A 27,163-nucleotide genomic window follows, 5' to 3' on the forward strand; every position below is an offset into this window, starting at 1 on the left:
TGGGTGAAATGAACTCTGAGGTGGTGACTGTTTCAATATAAAATTATGCTATTCTTTGTAAATTCACTCCCAGGATAACACACTGCCTTTGCTTTAAAGGGAGGAATACTACTATGAAATAACATCCAAGGAATATTAGTTTTATTTCTTTTTTTTTTTTTTTTTTTTTGAGACGGAGTCTCGCTCTGTCGCCCAGGCTGGAGTGCAGTGGCGCGATCTCGGCTCACTGCAAGCTCCATCTCCCGGGTTCACGCCATTCTCCTGCCTCAGCCTCCTGAGTAGCTGGGACTACAGGCGCCCGCCACCGCGCCCAGCTAATTTTTTGTATTTTTTAATAGAGACGGGGTTTCACCATGGTCTCCATCTCCTGACCTTGTGATCCGCCCGCCTCAGCCTCCCAAAGTGCTGGGATTACAGGCGTGAGCCACCGCGCCCGGCTTATTAGTTTTATTTCTAAGATGCCTCACAGTCAGCAGATGACCAGAAAGTTGAGGAAAATGGTGACAGTGCCCAGGGCCAATTCACACGTTCTTTCGTATTTCATAGGCTGCCTTGCGCAGGGCTCACTTGACTCCGGCTTTTCCAGCTCCCTCTCCTCCTTGAGATGTCTTGCCAGGCTTCCTTCCCTGCAGCCTCCTTGGTAGGGAAAATAGAGGATGATCAGAGATGCCTAAAATATCAGAACCAGTCAACCTTAGTGATCATCTGGATAGCGTGGTTTTCAAAATCACCTGAATAAATTATGTTGATACCCAGGCTCCACCCCACACCAACTGATTCTGAATCTCTAAGGTTGAGACTCAGGCCTTGGTAGTTTTTAAAAAGCTCCTTAGGTTACTCTGAAATATGGAGAAGACTGAGACAACTGTTTTGAGCTCCCGGTCCAGACTCTCTCAAAATGGTAGCACCCGTATGGAGTTAAGTGCTATTGAGTCAGGCAGTCTTGGGCATGAGTCCTGATTACACCCTCACCACCAGTGATGCTCTTACCCTCTTGGCACTTCAGTGTCCTCAGTCGATAAATGTGAGAGGCTTGGCACAATGCCTGGAACATGGTGAATGTTCAGTAGTTATTGGCTTTCATCATGTCTTTGTCTTTCTTACTACCATCATCATCATCAGCTTTATCAACATCATCAACACTGTCATTTTATCATCATCGTCAACAACATCATTACAGTCACTGACATCATCTTCCCCCTTTTCTCCTGCTCCTTCTTCCCCTCTTCCTCTTTCATCATCATCACTAACATTGTCATCATCCCCAACATCATTATCATCACCAACATCATCTTCTTTGTCTCCTTCTCCTCATCCTTCTTCTCCTCCTCCTCCTCCTTTTTCTTCTCCTTCTCTTCCTTCTCCTTTTCTTTTTTCTCCTTCTCCTCCTCTTCCTCCATCATCCTCATCCTCATCGTCCTCATAGCTATCAGGATGGCCTGACTCAGCCCATCTTAGAATGTGATCGGCATTTGTGCCTCACTTACCAAGCCTCAGTTTCCTCATCTGAAAAATAACAGCAGTAGCATTACTAGCATGTATTCACTGGCTACTATGTGTCAGGCATTGTTCTAAGTGCTTTATATGAGAAAGGCAAGTTATTGCCATCCCCATCTCCCCCAGAGAAGGAAAAAGAGGCACAGAAAGGTTAAGTAACCTTTCTGCCCAAAGTGGCACCTCTAGGAAGCAATTTTAAACTGGGGGTGAAAATAATAGTACTGATCTCATGGGTCAGTTGTGAACATTAACTGAGGTGTAGGCATAAGTACCTGCTACCAAGCATAGCACTGGCAAGTGATCAATGTGCATTCTCAGGTCACTTAAACAGGTGCTCAGGGCTTGCACTGGACAGAGAGTGACTGCCCCTCCTTCTCACTCCCCCACCCCACATATATACACTACCTGTCGGTGGAGCCTGAAATCCCAGGATAAACGGCACATCCAGTGGGGCCAGAATTCTAGAGAGAGAGGAAAAACACGCTGCATCCCTTTCCCCACCTCCAACCATCATCCCCTGCCTGATCCCTGACCCACCTGACTCATCCACACACTCACACACATACATGAACCTCCCTAGAGTGACACTAGACCTGCTGGGAACTAAGAGTGAAAGGGAACTGAGTCCTTGATGTCACCCAAGGGTCAGGTCCTGCCTCCTGCAAGGATGGGTTCCTGAGCCTGAGTCCTCTCCCTGAGTCTCCCATGAATAAAGCAAATGTGCTAGGCCAAGCCTGGTGGCTTCTACCTACCATCCAGCCCCCTGTCTTGCAGATGACAGACCCAGTTTCATTCTGGTGGCAACATATTTAGTCCCTAGGGATGAGAACTGGTTCAACTGAAATCATTCACTCATGGCCACCCCATTTTCTTGTCAGCATTGTTGTGGGGTGCCACAAGACCCCACTCTGGTCCATGAGATGTTAGGGGAACTCTCTGGGTGTTTCTGGAAGACACTGTCCTGCCTGATTAGAGGTGATGGCAGCATGAGGAAGACTGCTTGTACCCACCCCTCACCCCTAGCCTCCTGCTCTAGAAGTTGTGTAGTGGAGGGGGCCATGGAGCCATGAAGGGGAGGCCCAGGGAATCAGACACACTGACTCTGCATCCTGACACTGAGCTCCCATCAAACCCAGAATACCTGCCTCCAGACCTGCCATGACAAAGTGGTAGGTAAATGTAGGCCCTGGGGCCAGATCACCTTAGAACCAGTCAAGTTCTGGCTCTACCACTCACGTGAATTCGGGCAGAGTGCTTAACCTGCTGAGGCTCAGTTTCTTCATCTGTAGTAGGAAGACCATAATAGCACCTCCCTCATAGGGATGATGTCAAGACTAAGTGTATGAATATATAGAAAGCATCTAGATCACAGGCTGGCAGGTAGCGAGTCCTCCATTCGGGTTCCCTGTGAGCATGTGAGATCATTAAATCTTTATTATTTAAACCATGAACACTTCCATTCTTCCATTCTTGCAACCCAAATACATCCTAATTGATACAAATGCCTAATGTCTATTAGTTTCTTGCTTCATTTCACAGTGGTCAGTTGAGCTGAAGCTGAAGATTCTTCCTTGGAAACAGGGTTCTTTTAATTAATCAGTCAATAACTATTTATTGAGGGGTCAGCAGACGCAGGAGCCTTTGAGAGGTATAAAGACACATCAGACCTGGTCACTGCCTTCAAGGACCCCAGAGACCAGTCAGGGGAAGGAGCAATTCATGCAAGAGGAGTGACCCCAGATGGTGGCCCCAGGAAAGCTGCCCAAAGAGGCAGGATTTCAGTACTGATCAGCCAGCTCTGACCCAGAACCGGTGGAGCTCTGCCTTGGGCATACAATGATGAACATGCTGGCAAGATCCTGTCCTCTCTCTCACAGGGGAGACAGACCAAACAAGTCTATGCACAAATACGTAAAATAATGGCAAATTGCACTAAGTGCACCAGAAGACCCAAACAGGACGTGCTGGTAGACAGTTGAAAAAAAAGGCCACTTTGGAAAGAAGCAAGGAAGGCCCGCATGAGGAGGCCCCATTTACACTGAGACCTAGATGGTGAGAAGGAATTAGCCAATGACCAATTGAGACATGTCCCAAACACAGGGAACAGCCTGTAAGGGCTGTGAAGCAAGAAAAATATTCACTTATTTAAGGAACCCAAAGAAAGCCAGTGTTCTGGGAGCCTGGAGAGAACGGGAGAAAGCTGAGGGCCAGAAAAGGCAGGGCCCTGCCAACCACAATGAGGAGTTGAGCTTTTATCCCAAGGGCTGGGGGCATCTACTGATGGTCTTACCAGGGTGGGACAGCTAGTCCTCCGGTAGGAAGAAGAGGTGGCCTTGGATAGAAGGAAGCAAAAGTGTCATAGGAGAAAAGAAAAGGCTGAAAGAGCAAGTCTCCGAATGCTAGCTAAGGAATTGCCTGTAGTGTTGCTTAGACCTCCATCCAGTACTGGGACTGCAGTGACTAGACTATTTTAAAGCTCTCACTCTGTTCCAGAAAATCCTGGAAATTTTAAGCTCTAATAGAAAAGATGATGAGGAATTTTAGGAGACTTTAAACAGCTTACAGAATTAAAAAACACCCTCAAATCCAGCCTCCACACATCCCCTGAGAAATGTCAGCTGGAAAGCAATTCACATTGAAGCTCTGTGGGGTCGAAGTGGGAGGGGTTCGTTGAGCTTGAGGTGGCCATCCACAGACATCCGAACATGGCTAGTGACAGGGGCTGGCCATTCAGAGAGTGTTACAGGAGGTCCAGCGCCTCTCCCCATCAAACAAGAATGCAAAATCCTCCACCTCATTGCACACGAAAAGTTCAGTGAGAGTTTGAAGATATTAAAGCAGGATTTCTGGAAGCCAAGTAAAAACGACCTTGAAAATAAACCACATGTGGCTGCTAATTAATCTTAGTTCCTGGCTCTTTCCAATCAGACCCTGAACTGTAATCCATCTTCATTACACTTCTTTTAAAGCAAAAATGGTGCATTTCCTCAAGTCTAATTAAGGAAGGAACATTATAAGGCCTAAGGTCATAACTCTCTTTCTGTCATAACTCTCTTTCTGTGCCTGTTCTCGCACACACACACACACACACACACATGCTTTAGAAAACTCTATATGACCTGTTTATTGGTAAACATGGACAAGCCACTTGAGAGCCCAAGGATGAATGAGATGGCCAAGTGGGGTACCATCACAGTCCATGTCACTCTCAGCCAGTAGCCCTCCCCACTCAAGCTCCCCCACCTTGCACACATCCACCCACTATATTCCTCTGCACGCACCTGGCAGGTAACCAGGGGCTCAGGGAAGGGCTGCCTGGTCCCCAGCCCCAGAGAATGAAGCAGAAGTAGTCTAAGCTGGGTGTGGCTTCCAATTGCTCTTTGACAGCGATTGGTTTTAGGATGGCATTTGACCCAATTCCTCTGGCCAATGAGACCAAAGGAAAGGTCTGTTGGGGGTTTCCAAGAAAGCTTCTCTTCCATGAAAAAAGTGATAATCCCTGAATGGTTGAGTTGTGTGAGGGTGAGATGCTTATCTCTGCAGCAGCAGGCAAGGTACAGAGCTAGTGACCACAGAGGGGAAAACTACCTGCCTGTGTGCACCCACCAAGATGTTCCTTGAGTTGAGGAGAACTTGGGAAGAAAGTGTTGGGATGGAGCTGTGTTATCTCTAAGGACTTGCCTGGTTGCCATAGTCTAACTGCAAGATTTTGACTTGGGATCCTGACAAAAGGGTGGGATGGTTCAGGACCCACCTCTGAGTTGGACTTCACATTGTGGGTGGGGACATAGCTGGGGTGATGTTTGAGAGTCTGGTGGTAGGTTTTTCCCACCTTGGGTTGGGTCCTTGCCATGGTCATTCTTCACCCCCATTCCTAACACCACCCCACAACCCTAGATGAATCATAAGGTAGATGTGCATTTCCCAATTGTTGATGATTGGAGGGTTCCTCCAAGCCTCCCACAGATTTTGTTCCTCCAAGTCAATGAACCTATTGACCATTAAGGGGCTTGGGTGAGATTGTCTGAAGTCTCATTCTCATTCACCCATGCCCTCTCTGCTCCTCACCCACCTACCCCATCCCATTTCCCACATCACTGCAGTTCCTATCAGTCAAACCCTGGAAGGATTCTAATTCCAGTTCTAGCCTAAATAACACCAACAATTATACATCATGGAGAGAGATATACTAGCCATTGAATTTCCTGCTTGGAATATGTAATAATCCATTCAGATGTTTCCTACTCATCATATGACCAGCTCAGTCCAAAGGCAGTGGTCTCAACCAACCCTTCTTATTAAGAGAATACAACCATTGCAGTTTAGAATGTGTCTGAGTACATGAGTATGTGTGATGCCCTTAGAGACTATATTCACTCACATATACTTGCATGTATTCACATGCACAGTGAGAGACCCAGTCAGGGAATAATGAACACTGGGGCAGGGGACTGTTGAGCTGCCACAGCCAGAAGATATTAGAACAGGTCAGCAAGACTAACTTCCTCTATGTATAGATGAGAAGCTAAATTCAAGAAGGAAAGGGTCCTGGCCAGAGTCCCAAAGTTCTGGGCATAAAATAAGTGAAAACAAGTGAGTTAATAGTGGTGTTAAGGATGCTGGTTTCCTGCATAGTAAAGAGGTAGGAAAGACTTTGTACCCTGTCCAAGGTGAAGCCTTGCTGGTGTGGTAGAAGTCCACGAGCTACTATAGACCCTTCTTGGTTGACTGACTGAAACTCCCCCTTTGGTGGCGGACACAGCCAGACATTTCAAGGTGGGCTTAAAGGCTATGTCTCTGCTACATGATCCTGCCACTGGCCAAGCTGGATGCATGACCCCAGGTGGGTCTGACACATTCTGCTTCTCAGGAATCTGACATCTACTTGAACATCTATGGGCTGGAAATATTTTGGGCTATGTTGTGTTCATGGGACCCCAGTGAAGAGAGGATCCGGACACTCCTGATGCTAAACTATCAGGGGCAGCCCCATTTCATTCCAAATCCTAGTTGTTCAAGCCTTCCTTTGATTTACGAGGTACTCCCATGGACCCTCTAACAAATTACTGTCCTTTTTTTTCTTTGCCCAAGCTAATCAAAGGGGTTTCTGTTGCATGCAGCCAAAAATAAAATAAAAAAAAGCTAAACTAATGAACAGGACAGTTCTGGTGTTCCCCTGGGTGCCCTAGTTTGCTGCTTCTTGGATAACATGTCTGAGAGGTCCATACTGAACTAAGTAGAGTCACATAGCCTTAAATCTATGACTCCTGCTTACAAGGGCAGAATAAGTAAATGGATAAGGCTACAAAGCATCATCAACCTAACATTTTAGAGAGCATGTTGAGTTTTATTGAGAATATTTAACATTGTCTCAGAAAGACAACATTTTTATCCAGAAGATGATCAAGCTCAGGGAGAAAAGACCAGGGGATGGGTCACCCATTCAGAGACCTCTAGCCAGATCTCCAGTCTCCAAATCCAGGATTCTCTCCATGCCCCATGCACCACAGCTCCAAGCGTTAGGAGACTGGATCTTTAATCTTTATTCAGCTACAAACTCACCTGGTAGCCTTAAACAAGGCACTTTGTCGCTCTGGAAACAATTTCCTCCTCTGTAAAAAGTAAATGTAGAAATAAATTACTCCCAAGTTCCTTCATAACTATAAAATCCCCCAATCCTATTAAATCAGTCATCAGAAATCTGCTTATTCCTATTTGGGTATCAGTTCCAAAAATGGCCCTTCTACAGTGGTAACATTCCCAAACAGATCATTATCACGCCCTTAGCTAAGGCCTTTGGTAGACAGTCTCCAAGATGGCCCACAATGATCTTTGCCTCTTATTATTCACACCCTTGTGTTGTTCTTTCTTCACTGAGTCAAAGCTGATGTGTGTGACCAATAGAATACTATGGAAGTGATGGTGTGTGATTTCTGAAGCTAGGTTATAAAAGACATTGTGGTTCCACCCTTGTCCTCTTGGATCACTTACTCTGAGGAAAGGCAGCCACCATGTTGTGAGGACACTCAAGCATTCCTGAGAACAGGCTCATGTGCAGGAAGAACTGAAGCCTACCACCAACAGCCAGTACCAACTTGTCAACTAGGTGAATAAGTCACCTTGGGAACAGATCCTTCAGATGACTGCAACCCTGATCAACATTTGACAGCATCCTCATGAGCGATTCCAAGTCAGAACTACCCAGCTCAGCCACTCGTGCATTCTTGACCTATGGGAACTGTGAAAGACGGTAAATATTTATTGTCAGTTTAAGCCACTTAGTTTTGGGGTAATGGATTGCACAGCAAAATATAACTAATGCCATCTCTAAAAAGATTAACATGAAAATTAATCACTTAACAGGAAAATTTGAAATTCTGATAAAAGTAACAATCACAGGATTGTTATGATATTTTTTTCTTCTAAAATCCCAAAATACTTTCAAATACTTGTTGTGATTTTCCCTGAGAGATTATATGAGGTAAGGAGGAATCTACAAGAGACAGTCTGCCTTCTTGCTACCTGAGAAATTTGTACATTGTTTTTAAATTATAATAGGTTTGGCAAAACATTGGTAAGCTGATGGGTGCTTGGCAGTTTATTCTGTTATTCTCTTTACTTTTGTGTACATGGGGAAAATGCTCTGTGCTCAAAAAGATTATCATTGTTAAGCTTTTCCTAAGGTGGGTGGGAGGGGGAAAGCTCCTGGGCTGTAGGCCTTGCCTGTCTCTCCATCCTTACCCGCTAGCCCTCTACCCCAGTCTCACTTCATCCCAGTCACACTGGCTTCCTTGCTGCTCCTTGACACACCAAACTCACTCCCCCATACAGGTCTTTGTACCTGCTGTCCCCTCTGCCTCTGGCAGAGGCCCCCTGCCTTTGGCTGTCCACCAAAATCCTGGGCACATGACCAGAGTACATTTCCCAGGCTCGCTTGCTGGTGGGATGACCATGTGACCAAGTTCACACCAATGGAACATGGGCATAAATGGTACCTGTCACATTCAGACTGGGCCATAGAAAACTCCCAAGAGGCTCTTTCAAGCTCTTTTCCCTTCCAGCTAACCAGATGGTGATGCCGAGATGACCTTGGAAGCCAAAATTTGAAGATGGTAGAGCAGCCATCAGCCTGGGTCCCTGAGTGTGTGTAGAGAGGAGAGTCAGACCCTCAGCCTAAACATCAGCTCTGAAGGATGGTTGAGAAATCACCATATGCCTTATTTCTGAAGCCATTTGATTTTGAGGGTCTAGTTGATGCATTGGCTCAGCCTGTAACTAACACAAGCCACATTGCTCTTGTCATTCAGACCTTCTCTCTCTCAGCCCACCTGAGTTGGCCCCTCCCTACCCTCCATAACTTCACCCTGCTTCCTGTTGTTGCATAGCCCTTCCCCCTGCCTGAAGTTATATATGTGCACGCTTAGCTGTTCACGGCCTGCCTCCTCTATGAGAAAGTGCACTCCATGAAGTCAGGGACGTTGCCCATATCCCCAGCAGCACCCAGCACATAATAGGTGCTTGCCCAATAAAAAACCAATATTTACTTGTTTATGGCCAATCTGGGATGTCCTAAAGCATAAATGGACTTAACAAACTGGTTTTGAAACCCAAGGAGGGGCACGTCTCCTGGGGAGCTTAATAAAAACACCAATGTCTGGGTTCTGTCCCAAAGATTCTGAACCTGTCAAGTTTGGGTACTGGGTGGAGACCAAGCCCTGCGTGTTATTGCATGACCAGGTTTGGGATTCATTGCTCTGGCTTTGGCCATGATCTGCACATGCCCCTTACATATGAACTGGAGGAGGATTTGCACTTGAAAAGGAAATGACCTTTGTTCGACCTCCAACTACCAAGAAAGATGGAGACCAGCTCCCAGGGCAAGGCAATGCTCCACATGGGAGAGTGGGCATGTATTTAGGTTACAGATTTGGGCATAATGGACACAGCCTTCAGTTGTCAGTAGCCTGAGCATGGTAGATATTCCTTTTTCTTTGAAGTAGAAATCTGAGTTGGGAGAGCAGCTGGGCCCAATCTCCTCCCATCTTGCTATTCTGCCATCTGTAGAGTGTGGCCACCACTCATGTGGTCAAGGAAGCTCTTCACCATGTCCAACCCCCAACCAAAAGGGATGGGGAGAGGCACGTGCTCCTTCCTTCTGAGGGCATGACCCAAACACTGCATATATCACTTCTGCCCATATTCCAGCAGCCAGAATTTCATCACATGGATGCACCTGGCTGCAAAGAAGCCTGGGAAATAGAATGTCTCTTCTGGATACCACAAGCTCAGCTAAAAGTTCTCTGACAGGGGAAGAAGGCAAAATGGATATTAGGGGACAACTCGCCACCTCTGCTACAGAGACCATGTGGCTGCTGCAGAGAAGAGAACAGAACCAAACGCTGGTACGAAATTACAGGCCTAGGAGTCAGACTGCTGATGCAGCCTTAAGCCTCTGCCCTCGGGCCTCACAGGGAGACAGCTGCTGTCTCTACCACTGAGTGTACCGCAGTGATGAAACGGCCTCCAGAAGCACGGAGGACAGTTGACCAACTCATTCAGGGGGTTGAGAAGGCTGTTCCCAACAGACACATTTCCACTGGCCCCAGACAGGTGAGTGGGAACTTGGCAGGGAGGAGCTCAAGCAAACAGCCTGCCTCAGCAGAGGCCAAGCACGCAAATGTCAAGAAGCCTAGAAAAACTTGCGGTCTTCATGACAGGGAGAGAGATCCTGGATTTAGGTTCTAGCGAACTTCAAGGAGGTGCAGGAGATTCGGCTGGTAAGGCAGGTGGGCCCAATTTGAGGAACTAGACTGCCTGGATTCAAATCCCAGCTCCCCACTTCCTAGCTGTGTGAGCTTGGCCATGTCAACTGAAACTCTCTGAGCCTCAGTTTCCTCCTCTACAAAATGGAAATGAATAATGCACCTCCACCCTAAGCTTTTGTGAGGGTTAAAGGGGCTTACGGAGGGGAAAACCTTGGGGGAGTGCCTGGCCCAGAGTGCCTTTAAGTGCCAACTGCTTTTATTATTGCCCAGCAAGGGGACTGGCTTGATCCTTGGTTTCTTAGGAAAGTTTCTCTAGAAAAATCCAAGCTGTCTTGGCTGTACTAAGGAGGAAACAGAATCTCACCCCCAAACCCACTTATGTCTGGAATGCAAAAGAGGGCAGCTGGCAGCGTGACTCGCTGTGCTGGGTCTGGGGAAGCCCAAGCAGGGAAAAAGGGGGACAGTGCCCATCTGCTCTTCCTTTGCTGCAGAGAGCTTGGTGACTTCTTGGGGGTTGGCTTCCTCACTGCCTCCAGCTGTCCTTGCCAGTTTTACAAAAGAGAAAATATCAGCCTAGACCGAGTGTGGCCCCAACACCCAATGAGAGCAACCCTGGCCGGCTCTGCTGCTATTTGTAGAGCTCAAGGAAGACCGTCCCAGAAAGACGAATGGCTGGCGCCTCTTCATTCATTTGCTGGTTTTCCTGCTCACACTCAGCCAAAACTGAAAGGCGTGGAGCCCTGGCTTTTGGTGGTGTCTGCATTGGGTGTAACGAACCTGCCACTGCAGGGTGGGCAAGAAGAGGTAGTGCCTGCTTTGTAATGCAGAAAGAACAAGGCCCTGGGGTGAGAAAGAGCCGGGTTCAAAGCCCACACTCCCTCATCGGCAGAGAGTGACTGAGTCTACATTAGGAGCCAGGCACAGCGCTTTAGGGCCTCACAGTTTCTTTTTAGGGAGAGAATGAGTTGATATAACCTGCAGGGGATCAGTAAAGGGTATCGGTTGTCATTCAGCACCCAGAGAAGAGATTATCCAACTACTCCAAGAAGGGGAGCCATGCCTGGGTGCATCGCCATCTTCTGCCGTGAGTTTCCCAATCCCCTACTGGATGGGGATTCAGGCCCTCATGACTTCACCTGACCAGATACAGCCCAAATGGCCATTGCCTGCATGGGCCACCCAAATGGGCACAGAGGAGGGGGAGAGAGGGAGTAACCAGAGCCAAGGAGATGCTGTACACAATGACATTAAACAGCCCATAAGGCGTATGTGTCCCAGTCAACTGCCATTGAGTGCCAGTTCCTGCACTTTTCAGAGAGACCCTCTCCCGCCTGCTCCAGGGTGGGCAAAGACACAGCCCCCGAGAAACTCTATAACCAGCCTATTTCACTCCATTACCAAGTTTTACAGCAACTAAGGGAACAGGCTTTCCACATGCACATTCTCCCCAGTGAGCAATAAAGAATGGCCAAACACTGGAGCCAGCGTGCAGTGTGTTAGAAGTTTTCTGTCCTCCTCAGACTCTGAGTGTCTGCCAAGTCCCATAAATTAGGCCAACGTCTCTCAGCTCAGGAGCCCGTCAAAATGAGTACCACGAGCAGCCAGCGCTACCAAGTCCAGAGAACAGACAAAACCAACGCAGCATCAGCCTGGCCTTGGGGAATGGGAGCTGCTGCTCCTGGAACTTCCCTGAGCCACCCTCAAGAGAGTTCTGGGCCACACTGCAGGTCTCTATGCTAGTGGTTTTCAAAGGGCTGTCCCTGGACAGGCAGCATCAGCGTCACCTAAGAACTCACTAGAAATGCACATTCTTGGGCTCCACCCCAGACCTATTCCATTAGTAGCTCTGGGGCTGAGACTGGCAATTTCTGTTTTAACAAACCCCCCTTTAACCAGCCCTCCAGGTGATTCTGATGCTCACTGAAGTTTGGGAAGCACTGCATTAGAGACTTTCTTGTTTAACTGAAATCAGCAACACATTGGCTGCGTGACAGCCAGGATAAAGGGAGGCAAGAGAGGCGCCGAGAAGGCAAAATCCAACGAAGTGTTGTTGTTGTTTTTAAGAGACAGGGTCTCACTCTGTCACCCCAGTTGGAGTGCAGTGGCACGATCACAGCTCACTGCAGGCTCAAGAGATCTCCTGTTTGATAACAGGCCATAGCTACCGTTTATTGGTGGTGAGAGATTGTAATGGTTGGTAGGTGGAGATACTTGTGGTGGGAGAGGGTTGGAACCTGGGAGAAGTTGTGATCCACAGAAACCAAACTCCACCTCGCTCACCTTGGGACAGGTGGGAGGCTGAGCAGGCAGATGAATGAGGCAGGGATGGCTGGGGAGTTCACAATGAGGAAGGGCAGTGACCGGGCTGGGCATGGACACATTGCCTCGAGCACCCACTTTGGAGCATGCCCGTGCCAGGTGCTTCACGCCCATGCTGCCACTTGATGTCCACAGCCAGCAGGGAGCAAGGTACCATTGCCCCATTTTGCCAAGGAGGAGGCTGAGGCCCTCAGAGGCTAAGTCATTTGGTCAAACTCATCCAGCGGGCCCCTTCCCATCATCCCTGCCCTATTGCCCCCCTAGGTGGTAGCTGTGGGGAAATCAAGGAGGAGCAGGAAGGGAAGGGGGAGCTGCCCAGGCTGTTGTCATGGCAACAATTCTATCCTGCACCTTCCCTTGATGGTTTTCAAGTGTCTTTTCTTCTCTCCACAAAATCCCGCATTCTCAATGACTGTTTTGGAAGCCAAAAGCTGGAACAGCAACTGTTTCTTTCCCTTTGTGTCCTGCTCAATCAGTCCTCACCAACAAGGCCATGTGGACTCACAGGAGAAGATCTAGTGCCCGGTGGGAGGAAGGAAGTGCAGACCAAGAGCTCACCAGATGAACTCACCCTAGCTTTCCTGAAACAATTTTAGAGCTGGGAAGAACCTCAGAGGCAATCCTCTCCAACCCTCTCATTGCATACGTGAGGCTCAGAGAGGGAAAGTGACTTGCTCAGGGGTCACACAGAAGATTGATGACTGAGCTGGGGCTGGGACCTGGCCCCAGCACTGCCCCAAAGCGAGAAACACTTGACCTCGCATTGCCGCCTGTGGCTATCTCCACAGGCTAGGTGGAGAGGGGCACTCTCTCTGCTGTGTGTTTTTTTTTCTTTTTCATTATTCTATCATCTCATCTATGCTGCATCAATGTCAACGTCTTCATTCCTCCTTCTGAAACATGTGTGTTAGTCAGTGTGGGCTTATTCTGTGGAAACAAGCCACCCCCAAATCTCAGTGCTTTAGCCCCTCCAAGATTATGCTTCTCTCCTAAATCCCTCCCAAGTGGGAAGTGAGTCTTCCATGAGCCCCATGTGTTTGAGTCCTGGTAATGTCTGCCATGGCCCCTGACAGAGCCCGTGTCTTCACTGTGTGTGACACATAGTCACTCGGTAACTACTAGAACATACAAACAAACAAATGACACAAAATGAGAAAGGATCAGAGGGGACAAGGGAGGGATGAGATTTCTCCCTGAGCCTGACTCTTCTCTGCCTGGTGTATTTAACCCTCAGGAATCGGGAGAGTAGAAAGAGCCAGAGACTCAGAGTCCAGCGGTATGTGGTAAAGTCCCCACTCGGCCACCAACCCAGCTGTGTAGCTTTGGACACATCATTTCCCTTAGCTGAACAGTTCTCCTGCCAGTAAAGGACACCATGGGGCTACTAGAAGATAAGTTCTAAGGTCTCTAACTGTTGTGACATTGTCCATCCTGTACACCACCAGGAAGAACCCGCAGGACCAGCCCTGGCTGTGTGAGTGAGCAGTGGCAGCTTTAATGGAGCAAGTTCAAGGACATGCCTTAGGGAAAAATGACCCAAAGTCCATGTATCATAGACTCTGAGTTAATCATCATTACAACTCAAGAATTCCTAAGGGTAATGTCAAATATGTTCTTTGTCTCAAAAGGCTAGGCATTATTTAAAGAGGCACTGGAAGTTGTACCCTCTCCGGGCCCAGCTCCTCGGGGCAATTCTGTACCAGGCCCAACACAGTGTGCTGCATATAAGCTTTATTATGTAGTCCTCACAACCCCTTGAAAGCAACTGTAATTTCTCTCATTTTGGAGTAAGAAACTAGACTCATGCATTGGGCAAGTGTGTTTTGAGCCCCTACTGGGTGCCAGCACTGTTCTAGGCTCTAGGGTTATTTCTGTAAACAAAACAGACCAAAGTGTCTGCCCCTGGAGACAACATTCTAGTGAGAAGACAGTACTAAACCCTCAGTTGGTGCAAAAGTAATTGTGGATCTTGCCATTACTTTTGCCATTACTTTTAATTACTTTGAATACACTCCTATCACCCTTCCCTGCTTCTCCAAACGCTATTTTTCACTCTATCTTAGCCAAAAGGCCAAGAAGCGATCAAACGCTATTTTTCTTCATAGTATTTACCAACCAGTGGGCCAGTTGCCAGGCTACCACTGGATGGCAAACGCTATGAAGAAAAATCATGTTTGGAGAAGAAGGGAAGGGTGATAGGAGTGTGTATAGCAAGGCAGGTGGGAACAAGAGAAGGGCTTCACTCGGGTGTCACCTGCATCAGGACTGTGCAGGGGTGAGAGGGAGAGCCATGCGGCCATGTAGAGAAGGGTATTTCTGCAAAAATAAGCTGTAAATTCAGGGCCTGAGACTGCACAGAGAAGCAACCATGAGGCAGGTGCCCCCAGAATAAAATGAGCAAGGGGGAGGGCAGTAGGAAGTGACGTCAGAGAGGGACAGGACCAGAGGGAGCAGGGCCTGAGTGCAACGGAGGCCTCTGGAGGGTTCTGAGCAGAGGAGAGGCATGGGCTAACTTGGTTTTTGTCAGGATCCTGCAGGCTGCCATGTCTGTGTAGAAGCAAACTGAAGGGTGTGGTTAAGAGGGTGAGAAGGCCAGGTGCGGTGGCTCATGCCTGTAATCCCAGCACTTTGGGAGGCTGAGGCAGGCGGATCACCTGAGGTCGGGAGTTCGAGACCAGCCTGACCAACATGGAGAAACCCTGCCTCTACTTGAAATACAAAATTAGCTGGGCATGGCAGCACATGCCTGTAATCTCGGCTACTCGGGAGGCTGAGGCAGGAGAATCGCTTGAACCCAGGAGGCAGAAGTTGCAGTGAGCTGAGATTGCGCCATTGCACTCTAACCTGGGCAACAAAATTGAAACTCCATCTGAAAAAAAAACAAAGGGGGGTGAGAAATAAAGGTGGTGGCTTAGGCTGGAGCGACAGCAGTGGAAGTAGGAGATACAGGTAGGAAAAAAGCGCAGGTGTTTCTCCTGCTCACTACCCTCGTACAACACAACACTCTGACACCAGATTCTCCAGCGGGCGCCAGCAGGTGTCCTCTGATTCAATTCATTTCTGACACCATCTACCTGGAAGTAGCATCAGATCCCACAGGGTGAGTGCTCAGCCCCACAAGACTACCCTAACTTCAGACACCAGTCACAAGTAGTATATTGTCACCTGCACTTCTGACCAACGAGTTATAAATTGGGGCTTTCAATGACCCCTTCCTTAGGTTCAATTAATTTGCTGTAACAGCTCACAGAATGCAGAGAAACACAGTGGCCATCAAAGAAAAATAAAAGAATGCAGAGAAACACTTTACTTACTGCCTTAGTCCATTTGCGTTGCTATAAAGGAATACCTGAGGCTAGGTAATTTATAAAGAAAAGAGATTTATTTTGGCTCATGGTTCTGTAGGCTGTACAAGAAGCATGGTGCTGTCATCTGCTTCTGGTGAGGGCTTCAGGAAGCTTCCAATCATGGCAGAAGGAGAAAGGAGATAGGCTTCATATGGAGAGTGGGGAGGAGGTGCCAGGCCTTTTTAACAATCAGATTTTGGGGAAACTAACAGAGCAAGAAGTCACTCATTACTAGGGAGTAATGAGGGAGAGAAAGGCACCAAGCCATTTGTGAGGGATCCACCCCGATGGCGCAAACGCCTCCCACCAGGCCCCCGTCTCCAACATTGGGGATCAAATTTCAACGAAATCTGAAGGGGACAAATATCCAAACTCTATCACTTATGCTTACTGGTTTCTTAATAAAGGATACAGATGAACAGCCAGATGGAAGAGATGCACAGGGCAAGGCATGTGGGAAGGGGGCACCGAGCTTCCATGCCCTCTCTGGGCGCACCATCTTCCAGGCACTAGTACATGTTCAGACATCTGGAAGCTCTTCCAACCCAAGTTCTTTGGGGCTTTTATGAAGGCTTCATTACACAGGCATGATTGATTGCATCATTAGCCATTGCTGATTGACTCAACCATCAGCCCCTCTCCCTTCTCCAGAGGTGGGGGTGGAGCTGTAAGTCCCAACCCTCTAATCCTGCCTTGGTCACTCTAGTGACCAGCTCCCATCCTGAGGTTATGCAGGGGCTGCCAGCCATGAGGGGTGGGGAGTACAAATATGTATGTTATTAGAAATCACAATATCACAGGAAGTGATGAGGAGTGGATATATTCTGGATATAGTTTGAAGATAAATGCACAGCATTTACCTACCAATTGGATGTGAGTATGAGAGAAAGAGGAAGGTCAAAGATGACTTCAGGAAGTCTTTGGTCTGGCAACTGGGAAGATGGTGTTCTGGTTACCTCTTGCTGTTTACAAACTACCCCAAAACTTAGTGGCTTAAAACAAGCATTTATTTTGCTTATGATTTTGCGGGCCAGGAACTAGGAAAAATCCTGGCTGGGTAATTGGTCTCTGCTCCATGTGACATTAGCTGGGGAGGCTGGAGTGAAGATTCTACTTCCAAAATGGCACCCCCCACACATGCAGCACCTGGGTGCTTCCTAGAATCTTAGTCTCTCTTTCTCTCTCTCCCTCCCCAGCCCCATCCCCTTCTCTACAGTCTCATCCTCTAGGGCTCCTCCATGTGGCTTGGGCTTCTCACAGCATGGTGGTCCTTGGATAGTCCCACCTCTTACATGGGGATGGTTGACTTCCAGGTGGAAGTAGAAGTTGCCAGGCTGGTTAAGGGCTGTGCCCCAAACTGGCACCACATCACTTCTACCATACTCTATTATTCAAAGCAGTCACGGGGCCTGGCCTATTTCAAGAGGATGGAAAAATTACCTCTACTTGTTGATGAGAAAGTGGCAAGGTCACATTGCAGAGGGACATGTGAGATGAGGGATATTACTGTGGCCACTTTTGGAAAATACAATCTGGCACAGATGAAGTTAGCATTTTGTAAGATGGGGAAGACAGCAAGGGGTAGAAGAAGGGGAGATTGGAGCTCAGTTTTAGGCAGGCTAAGTCTGAGAAGCCCAAAGGTTATCTAACAGTGATGGAGAATGAGGTCCCAAACCTGCCTTCAGCTACCCACCAGCCCACCCACCCATCCGCCAGGCCTTTATAGGACAATCAAGACCTCTGCAGTTGCCCTTTCAGTGGCCGAACTGTTTCAGAGAACGTTTATAGCTTTCTGCTGGGGAGAAGAGGAGAATGGAGGTAAGAAGGGAGATGAAGACAGCTTCCTCCCAGACAATGGCAGGCCATTTGTAGTTATCATAAACCCAGCTGCCGGCTCCATCCAAGGCCCCAGCACCAAGGTGTTGTAAGAAAGGCTCTGAGTCAATGAGAGGCAGCTGGTTGAAGCGTTTCCCAGTTTTTCATATGACTCATAAATTTGTTACATGGTGAGGAAATTCCCTGAAAGCTTTTTGGCAGTCTCATCCAGTCTGACCAGTAGCTAAGAAACACATAACCTTCCAGTTAAGAAAAGGAAAGAAAACACACAAGGCTTTGACTCGGGGCTTAAATGGAGGGTCACTTTAAAAGCTTTCCTTCCACTGAGTTCACAACAGCTTTCTGGGAGAGATCAGGGATTTATTAGGAAGGTTTATAGTTGCAACAGCCTCTAAGCTGGAGATAGATCATAAGGGTGTCTGTGTGTGTCTCTGTGCACAGGCACACGCCTCAAAGACCAAGCCCCTGCCTGGGACAGACAAAAAGAGAGACGCTCCCCTGGCAGGCCTTTCTCTGAGTGCTGAGAAACACATGCCTTCTCCCCAGACGCACAGATGGCCAGGCCCACACCTAGCAAAGTCAGGGCCGGGATGCAGCAGAGCTGGGAAGTCAGCCCCATCTCTCCTGTCACTGCCACCGAACATTGTCCACCTTTGGAGCTCATGTGACAGAACGGAGGAGTAGAGAAGCTGCCGGTCCCTTTCTTCACAGCACAACTTTAGACAAACTGCCCACGGATTTGTTAGAAGCCAGGATGATGGTTACCTTTGAGGACAGTGGGACTAGTATCTAGGAGGGACACAGGGCGTTTCTGGGGCGCTGGTGACATTCTCTTTCTTGTTTTGGGCAGTGGTCAACAGCCATGTTCACTTTGTACTAATCCATTGAGGTGTTTACCAAATCTAGTGATTCTTTTCTCTTTTTCTTTCTTGTTTTTTGTTTTTGTTTTTTGAGACAGAGTTGCCCAGGCTGTAATGCAGTGGCATGATCACAGCTCACAACAGCCTCGACCTCCCAGACTCAAACGATCCTCTTGTCTCAGCCTCCCAAGTAGTTGGGACTACAGGCATGCACCACCAAACCTGGCTAATTGTTTAAAATATATTTTATGGAGACCGGGTCTCACTATTGCCCAGACTGGTCTTGAACTCCTGGTTCAAGTGATCCTCCCGCCTTCACCTCCCAAAGTGCTGGGATTACAGGTGTGAACCACCATATATGGTTCTCTTGTTCTTTTTTAGGTTAATTGCATGCTATCTGACATCTTGGCAGCATATGATTCTGTCAACCAATCTCTTCTCTCAGCTTGTAGGACATGGCTTTCTCTAGATGATGTGTATACGTTTCTCTGTGTGTTATACTTCAGCGAGCCTCAATTTGCTCATCTGTGAAATAGGGGTGGTAGTAAACACCTCATGGGTGATAAGAATCAGAGACACAGATGGAAAGTGTCTGGGACGATACTCTCACATGGTGCAGCAACACATGACACCACGTGTTTACATGTTGACCTCCTGTGATGTGACAAGATTGTCACAGTAAGCCATGGCTTCTTCCCTGCCCTCTCGTCTACTCTTAACCATTATCCCCCAAGGTCCTGCTAGTTATGTGGCATTTGTATACTTTTCATGGGTTGGAGTTTCTGAATTAGAATTACTAGATCAAAGGGTTAGAAAAAGTAAAAATTTGTATATACTGGTAGCTTAAGTTGCATTAAAAACAGGAACCTTGAAGACCCAGTGAGTGCTGCCAACATCTAATAAAAAGCAATGAGAACATCCCAGTGGAGGAAACTTCTTGTGCAAAGGCAAGGAGGTCTGGAAGCAAGGAAGAGATGGAAAGGCACACAAGCAACAGGAGAACCTCATTGAGAACAGAAGGGGTGGGACACGAGGGCAGACAGGTGACCCTACAGTTCCTGGTACAGAGTTTGGAGTTCACCCTGAAGGGAGAGAGGAAGGCTCTGAGTTTTAAAATAAGTGGCGAGGCTGGAACTGCATTTCAGAAAGAAAGCAATGTGGAGGGTGGGGATTGAGAGGAGGGGGCAAAATCAGGAAATATTTAGATCATTTTTCTAATTGTGGCAAAATATACACACAAAATTTAACACTCTAACCACGTTCATGAGTACTCTTCAGCAGTGTTGAGGATATTCACATTGTTGTGCAACCAATCTTCAGAACTTTTTCATCTTGCTAAACTGAAACATTATACTCATTAAACTCCAGTTTCCCATTTCACCCTTTGATCACTTTGATGGGTCTCATTGACCTACTGGATGTAGGGTTGAAGCAGAGAGAGAAGACAGGGGTGACTCCCAGGTTTAGGGGTCGGATAGCAGTGCCATCATATAGCAGTGGTTATATAACTGGTTAGATAGCAGTGCCATTAACCCATTTAGGGAATACGGGATATTTCCATTATCTATCGCACACCACAAACCATTCCAAAACTTAATGACTTCAATAGCAAAGCTTTAGGGGTCAGCTGGATGTCTCCTTTGCTGGCCATGCCTGGACTCACTCATTTGGCTGCGTTCAGCTGGCGGATCAGCTGGACTGGAAGGTCCAAGCTGGCCCCACTCTTGAGCCTGGAAGTTGGCACTGGCTGTCACCTGAGACACCTCAGTTCTCCTCCATCTCTCATCCTCCAACAGACTAGATGGGTTTCTTTATACGGCAGCTGGCTTCAGAACTCTCAGAGTCAAAGCAAGTCACAAGGGCAGCCCAGATTCAGGGGGAGAGGAAGTCAATTTCATATGTCATAGGAGGAGCTGCAAAGATGATATGGCCCATATTTAATCTGTCGCATAAGAGGAGGACCTGGTTTAGCAGGGGGAAAAAAATATGTTCATGGTCATAGAGATGGAAGCAGAAGTTAAAATTAAATCCAGGGAAGAGATTTCCCCAACCCAAAGGGAACCACAACATTTAAAGGAATTGATAGGAAAGGTGGGAGAGATGGACCAAAAGTTACTGAGATGGGGTATCCAGGGGTATAGAAAGAGGACTGGGGAGCCGGGCGTTGTGGCTCATGCCTGTAATCCCAGACTTTGGGAGGCCAAGGTGGGCAGATCACGAGGTCAGGCGATCGAGATCATCCTGGCTAACACAGTGAAACCCCGTCTCTACTAAAAATACAAAAAATTAGCCAGGCCTGGTGGCAGGTGCCTGTAGTCACAGCTACTAGGGAGGCTGAGGCAGGAGAATGGCATGAACCCGGGAGGTGGAGCTTGCAGTGAGCCGAGATGGGGCCATTATACTCCAGCCTGGGTGACATAGCAAGACTCTGTCTCAAAAGAAAAAAAAAAAAAAGAGAGGACTGGGAGAAAGCTACATCCCAGAAGCCTAGAGAAGAGAGTGGTCAACAGAATCACACGCAGCCAAGATATCAAGTAGCATGCAACTTGCCTACAAAAAAAAAAAAAAGGATTATTAAACATGGTGATTGTAAAGACACTAATGATCATGGGAAAAGGATTTTGGTAGAAGGCTAAGAATAGACACCAAAGTGCTCCAAACGGTGAGTCCAAAGGCACTAAACTGATCCTTGTGTACCGAGGACATCTCACATGGGCACACAGAGATGCTCATGGTAGAGCCACCCGGTAAAAGGATGATTCTTCCCCACTGGCATCAGGCTTGGCCACGTGGCCTGCTTTGGCCAATAGGATGTGAATGGAGGTGATGTGTGCTACATCTGAGCAGAGTATTTAAAGCCACGCATGGTTTGATGATTGTCCTCTTTTTCCATCTACCTGGAGAATGGCATGTCCCGGACGGGGGCTGCTACTTCAGCCTGGATCCCAGAATGAATAGGCAGCGTCATGACCAGTGTGCAGCAGACATGAAAGGCTACTGCCATAAACCACTGAGTCATTGGGGTTGTTTTTTAACAAGTATAACCTAGCAGCAGCTCACTGATATGGACTCAATAAGCATTTGCTGAATTCTATCAACCAGAGACAAAGTCATGGGAGCCCAGAACAAGGAGGGCTTAATTGTGACTGAGGCAATGGTCAGAGAGAGACTCCAGAGAAGGAACCATTTGCACTATCCCTTGAAGTGTGGCTAGGATTTAGAGAGAAGGGAACTGGGGTAGTGGTATATTGATGTCCTAATAATCAAGACTATGCACTTTTGGGTTCTTTTTTGATGTTGTAAATTCTGCATAAAAACTTTCGATTTCCTTGCTTAATGATATGCTTTGGTTCTTTTTTGAAATATGCTTCAAAAACCTTCAAAAATGGCAAACAGGGGCGGCATATTAATGGCTTGGCCCAGCTTATGCGCAGGAGGTCCAAATAAAATTGGAGTTTCACAGGAGAGAAAATAAAGAGGGATCTGAAAAGAGTTCCAGATTCTTGCCTGAAGAATGCTTCTCTCTTTAAGAGACAGACATATGACACCCAAGAGAAGCTCATCCATAGAAGCTCAGCTCCCTTTGAAACATGGGCAAATAGGACCTTGCAGGAATGGGGGCTGGTTGGCAGGGCTTGATACAGCTCCACTAACAGCCTCCTTCTCCCTTCTCAGAACCTGGCTGGCTCTGAATTGCAGCAGGAAAAGGCATACTGTGAACAGGTTGGAAACTAAACCCTCTGGAATTCAGAGGATGTGTTCAGGGCCTTTGGTGAGCACATTTGGTGGGGGAGACTGTGTGCATGTGGGTGTTCGAACACACACAAGCGCACACGTTCAATTTAGCAGAGGAAGTCAAGGCAAATAGTTTAATCACAACCATCCCTTGAGGCAATTTGAAATAATTTTCTCATTAGAGAATATAACGTGCAGCATGACTAATGTTCAATCAGACGGTAGTCCAGCCCCTCACTCACCGCCATTACGCAGCCTCTGCCCTGATGAATGGAGAGGGCTTTCTGTCCTTCCTCTTCAGGGCTGTGGCAAGAGTTCGGTGATGGGGAGGGCAGGGGAAAGGGAAGGGAAGGTCTTTGTTCAAGCATGAACATGAGAAATGAAATAATGGGTACCCTTAGGTCTGAGGTGGACTCAACTGAAGCTGGAGACAGCGCCCCCTTCTGGGGTATCGGGATGCTGGGGCAGGGCTGTGGTCTGCAGGCTCCACTCTTGACAGAGACCCAGCTAGGAGGCTCTTCCTGTGCTGCCCCTCCCCTCCATCTCTCTCCCTACTCCACCTCTGCTCTCCCGCTGTCCATCTGTCTCCCTGTCTGTCTCTACTCCAGTCTTTCCTATTCTCTGCATCCTTCACCATGTCTGCCCCTGGCCACGTGGGCGTCTGTTTCTTTCTCCTTCTCTCTGCCTGTCTCTCCTGGTGTGATGCGTATGTGACTTTTGGACTCAGAAACGATTTGGGTTTTTCTAAGAAAGCCCTTGAAAATGACCCCTGGCCAGGCGCAGTGGCTCACGCCTGTAATCCCAGCTCTTTCGGAGGCCAATGCAAGAGGATTGCTTGAGCCCAGAAGTTCAAGGCCAGCCTGGGCAACATTATAGTGAGACCCTCTCTCTACAAAAAAATAAAATAAAATAAATTAGGTGGGCACGCTGGCACGTATCTGTAGTCCCAGCTAGTTGGGAGGCAGAGGCAGGAGGATCACTTGAACCCAGGAGGTTGAGGCTGCAGTGAGCTATGATCCTGCCACTGCACTCCAGCCTGGGCAACAGAGTGAGACCCCATCTCAAAAAAATTAAAAATAAAAAATAAAAATAAATGAGAAGCCCAGCTTCTCTCATCCACTTCAAACCATACCCCAGGATGTTCACATTGAAAGGGCTCTCAAAGATTTCTTGGGGGCCAGGATCCAGGACATCCATGTGGGGCAGCCAGACCCCAGCATCCTGATCCCGCTAGGTGGAAAGTCCTGGGAGGGGTCCCACGGCATCAGGTGCAGGCCTGGCTCTCGGGGGCCTTGGGCAAGTCAGCTTCCTGATGGGCCCAGTCCTCTGAACTCACTGGTCTCTTGGAACCTTCCTTGTTGTAGGGTTGTGTGGTGCTGCAGGCACTTCTAACCTTGGTGTTTACAGTGTTTGCGATCAAAGATTCGAGTTCAATGAAGGCTCACACACCACATGTGTCTCCCCTCGACTCCCCACTTCACCCCTTAAAAAACCTTCTAGACACTTGTAATTTTAACTAAACTAAGCCTCAGTGCTCAGGTGGGGTCCAGACCAGTGGCACGGGTGTCGCTGGAAAGCTTGCTAAAAATGCAGATTCTCAGGTCCCGCCCTCCAGCCACTCAATCAGAATCTACACTTTAAGGGGATCCCCAGGGCATGTGTGTGCACATGGAAGAATGAGAGATGCTGGTCTAAAATGCTCTCAGTCCTGGAAGAGGCAGTGAGGACATACATGGAGAGGGCCTGAGATTGGGCCTCAAAAGCAAGCTGCTCTGCTCTGCACTGGTTGTGTGGCCACAGGAACCTTTGCCCTTCCCTGCTGGGTTTTTGCATCTGTAAAGTAGATGGCTAGTGCTTGACCAACACACACCAACTATCAGATGGAAGTGAGTTTCTCTAAGTTAATTGGGCACAGCTGGGTGTGCAGTTAACACAGAGGTGTTCACTGCCGCACTGTTTGTGATAGCGGAAAAACCAGACACAATCTAGGTGTCAACCAGGAGGAGATTAATATAAGAACTGGTATACACCCAAACAATACAGGACAGTGCAATTAAGAAGGAAAAAGAAGAACTGTATATTTGTGATCTATTGCTGGGTAAAAAGGCAGGATTACAGAGCAAAATGGGTAGTGTGATACCAGGCATGTAAGAAAAAGAAGCCACACATATAGTTCATGCATGGATAGAAAAGTCTAGAAGGTTATGACCCAAACTGGGTTCACAGCAAACTGGAAGATAAAGGGAACTGAACTGGGAGCAGGGAAGAGGCTACTGCTTTCTCAATATTGTTTTAAATCTTATTAAAATGGATTAGAAAAAAATTAACATGCACTCCAGCCTGGGTGACAGAGCAAGACTCCGTCTCAAAAAAAAAAAAAAAAAAAAAAATTAACATGCTGTATAAATTTGAGATATTATTACCATCATTATTTATAAGGTAGACATAGTAGCACTAGTGACTTTAGCCAGGAGAAATAATACGTGCAAAACGTCATGTCCCGCTCTTTCGAGTTCCTAACCTTTCCCCAGGGCCAAGACACAGAGGCGTGAAGGCACTGCAACAGTGAGGCTCCAGGAGGTTCCCAAACTCAGCCCCCAAAGGAGGTGTGCTGCTACTTGAGTGAAGCACACACAGAGGGTAGAACGTTTTCAGATGAAAGCATTCCCCTGTATATGTGTCCCTCCTGAAATGCCACTGGCCCATGGTATAATACAGGTTAAAATGGCATCTGATTTAGAACAAAATTACACCATGCTCAGACATTTTAAGTACAATGTATCTGCCTCTCAGTGCGGGGGGGACGGGGGGCTCCACAAAGTCCTGACTCCCACTCCCTGGTGAAGGGCCAGGGTGAAGGGTGCCAGATGAGGCCAAGGGCACTGCAGGAGAGCATCCCCATAGAGAAAGGGCACCTCGCACACTCCTCTGCCTCTGCCCAGTGACATCCAGGAAAGGCAGTCTATGCAACTTACCAAAGAAGGGAGACAATGGCAGGGGTCCTGGGGCCTCTAAATCATACCACCAATGCCACTCACTTAGACCCGCATGGAAGACTGAGCCTGGGGTTGAGGGACAGCAGAGGAGCCCCAGAGGAGGCTAGAGGGGTCAGTCCCCAGGGCAGAGCAGGGTCTTTGGAGGAACTCGCCCCCTGCCCAAGGCCTCTGTGTCAGGCTGCCTGCGGGCACAGGCAGGCCGGCAAGGGCTCAAGTCCAAGAAGCATTTCCGACTATGCTGCCAGTTGAGGCAGGAATTGGGAATGGGTTCAGGCTGAGGAATGAGGGCCTGAGGACTGGGAGGGCCTGGAAGTCAGGAGCAGGCTCAGCACCAACAAGCAGCTGGGCACACACGGAGACTGGGTGTTTACCAACAGCCTAGCATATAGTAGGTGCTCAGTAAACCATGGTGCAGCCCCACCTTCCTCCCGCTGCTGAAGAGGCTCCTCCTTCCTGCCACTTGTCAGTGCTTGAGGGACTGTCTCAAGTCCAAGGATGGACAAGCCCTGATCTCCCCTAAAATAAGGAGCCCTCTCTAACCAAAAGGAAGGAGCCAGCTGGGGCCCCAGGACCCTCTGCCAGAATCCATTTCAAAGGCCCTTCTACATGTTCATCTCAGGTAGGCTGCCACATAAAATGCAGGTAAAATACTGTACGGACATGTTAATACTCAAAAATTATTCATTATCTGAAATTCAAATTTAACTAGGCATCCTACTTGCTTTTGTTTGTTTCATTCTCGTTTTGTTTGTTTGCTACAGCTGGTTAATCAAATCTCAGAACAATCTTACCAACAGACAGCAAAGATATCATTACGCCTGCACTGCAAAGAGGAAAGCAAGGTCCAGGACATTTGTGCTCACCTTCTGGGGGGCAGGGGCAGCTCTCGGGTTCTCAGGTTCCCAGGCTGTCCTTTCCCCCACACCAATAGTTCCCAGTCTGCCCATGCAGCATCTGGGAAACGTATTAAAAATAAAATGAAGGCTGAAGAGGAAGAGGCTCCAAGATATACCCCAAACTGATGGTGCCAGTCTCTGGGGGATAGGCATGGCAGGGGAAACGAAAGACTGGGTCCTTTTGTTTCATACACTCCTTATTGCTTGAGTATGCACTGCTTTTGTGATTCTAAAACTAAGAAAATAAATGAGCAAATGTTCCGTATTGGCAGGAGACAGGGGGTGGATACACTGTGGGGAGTAGAATCCAGCACAAGGAAATGAGCTAAGCTAAGTGTTTAAAACTCTACTCTAGAGCTTTCTCACACACTTGAGAACCCATCTCGAGGAAATAATCAGACAGGCAGACAAAGATTCCCTTATGTGCGGCCGATACAAACCACGCTTTCAAAAAATATTAAATGTCATGGGAAAATACTCGTGATGCTCAGAGGAAAAGGAGACCAAACTGAGTGTGCAGCACTGATCCGAACATCAATGTATGCACAGTAAAAAAGCCTGGAAGGAAAATTGCAAAAATGTTCAATGAGAGTATCTGAAGGAGGGAACCATGATGGTTGACATTTTCTTAATTTTCTAGATGAACATACATACTGAAGATATTTTGAAAGAAAAATAAAGATGCTTGAATCCCGCATCAGATGGACTAAGCCAGAATCTCCAAAGGCTATGAATCCTAGAGATCTGTACAGCACTTTCGAAGCGTTTGGAACTCTTCCGTGTCTACGCCATGCCAGTGCTTTATAACTAACTGCTAAAAATCCAAGGCCGAAAGAGGTCTTGCTCCTGCCTGTGCAGGACTCTGTAAACTTGATTCGCTTGGCCCTTGCAGATGGTTCTAAGGGAGGGAGT

General features: G+C 47.8%; 1 long non-coding RNA gene across 2 annotated transcripts; it reads right to left on the reverse strand.

Moving 5' to 3' along the window:
- On the reverse strand, positions 1–26,403 carry LOC144340348 (uncharacterized). 2 transcript variants are annotated; one of them, XR_013416366.1, is made up of 6 exons: positions 26,219–26,403; positions 7,617–7,735; positions 7,060–7,109; positions 1,903–1,958; positions 991–1,506; positions 1–636 (listed from the first exon to the last, which is right to left on the reverse strand). It is a non-coding gene; the product is annotated as an uncharacterized LOC144340348 (long non-coding RNA). The 2 variants fall into 2 exon arrangements; XR_013416365.1 differs by having other exon boundaries at positions 7,489–7,735.
- Between the last annotated feature and the right edge of the window lie 760 nt (positions 26,404–27,163).

This window comes from Macaca mulatta, chromosome 4 (genome assembly GCF_049350105.2).
Source record: "Macaca mulatta isolate MMU2019108-1 chromosome 4, T2T-MMU8v2.0, whole genome shotgun sequence".
In the NCBI taxonomy this organism is placed as follows: Eukaryota; Metazoa; Chordata; class Mammalia; order Primates; family Cercopithecidae; genus Macaca; species Macaca mulatta.